This window comes from Euprymna scolopes, chromosome 15 (assembly GCF_053919585.1).
Source record: "Euprymna scolopes isolate OS-2025 chromosome 15, ASM5391958v1, whole genome shotgun sequence".
Classification (NCBI taxonomy): Eukaryota; Metazoa; Mollusca; class Cephalopoda; order Sepiida; family Sepiolidae; genus Euprymna; species Euprymna scolopes.
This window is the reverse complement of record NC_136496.1, coordinates 116,729,734-116,731,427: the sequence shown is the minus strand read 5'-3', so window position 1 is coordinate 116,731,427 and position 1,694 is coordinate 116,729,734.

The following is a 1,694-nucleotide window of genomic DNA, read 5'->3' as shown; positions in this document are numbered from 1 at the left end:
TACTACCTAAAAAAACTACGGAATTAGATTTCATGGGAGCTGTAAAATTACTAAAAGAATTATTTAATCCAAATATATCTCTTTTTCATAAAAGATGGTTGTGTATGAATCTAAGGAAGATGGACAACCGAGATCATTTGACATACACATCAGTTGTCAATAAAAACTGTGATAATTTTAAGCTAGCGGAACTAACAGTAGAAGATTTCAAATGCCTAATCTTCGCACAAGGGTCAGTCTCTACGAAAAATGCAGAAATACGCAGACCAGTGTTGTCTAAGCTGGAATCTGAGCAAGATTTTACACTTCAGAAATTAGCAGACGATTGTGAAAGGGCCATTATACTAAAAAAGGATTCAAAAAAGATAGAAGAATCCGGAGTGGTATATGTAAGAAAGGTTAGAAAACCATACACACCAACCAAGAACTATACAAATAAAAGCAGTCAAAACAGAACGAGATATTCCAAATATAATAACTATAATTATAGTAAAGAATATAACAAGTCTCTTCCTAGATATAACTGTAAGAGATGTGCAGAAAGACATTGGGAATCGGATTGCCCTTATAAGAAGAAAAAAGTTGGACACAAAAGCGATTGTTGCAGATATAAAGATTTCACCAGAAAGAGAGTACAACAAACAAAATCAAATGAAAAATTAGACAAAAATCGGCGAAAATACATAAAAGCGGAAATATTTAAAACGCCAATAAAATTACAACTGGATTCAGGATCCGATATTTCTATAATAAACTTGAATACATGGAAAAAGTTGGGTAAACCAACCATGATGAAAACAAGTAAATCAGCTCGGACGGTAACTGGTGGTGAGATAAAATTTAAAGGAGAAGTTATCCTTCCGATAAAATTAAAAAGGATTACGAAGAAATTAAAAATGTTCATATTGAAAAATAGCGAAAACCTGTTTGGAATAGATTTAATTGAGAAATTTGGACTCTGGGATAAGCCAATTAATACATTCTGTAAAAAAATAGAATGTACTACTCCAACAACAGAAAATATAAAAGAGGACTTAAAAAAATTATTCCCTGATGTATTTATCACTAAATTAGGTCGTTGCAAAAAATTTAAGGCCTCGTTTGAACTTAAAGAAAACACCAGCCCAATTTTTAGAAAAAAGCGAAACGTTCCGTTCGCTGGGTTGGAAAAGATTAATAAAGAATTAGACAGATTGGAACAGACAGGAATACTATCAAAAATAGAACATAGCAACTGGGCAGCCCCCACCGTATATGTAAAGAAAAAGAATGATGAAATCAGAGTGTGTACAGACTTTTCGACAGGTCTAAATTCCATATTACAAGATTACCATTACCCTCTACCAAGCCCAGAGGAAATATTCACAAAGTTGAATGGTGGTAATATCTTCTCCAAGATAGACTTGAGCGACGCGTGTTTACAAATACCGGTCGAGGAGAATTGCTCAAAAATACTATGCATCAACACGCATAAGGGATTGTACAAATACAACCGGTTGCCCTTTGGCATCAAAGTAGCGCCTGCCATTTTTCAACAAGCGATGGACACCATGCTAAGTGGTATTGAGGGCGCATGTGCATACCTGGAGGACATTGTTATCAGGAGCAAATCCCTAGAAGAACATAAGGAGCATTTAAAACAAGTATTCACTCGAATACAAAAATTCGGGTTTAAAGTAAAAGAAAATAAATGC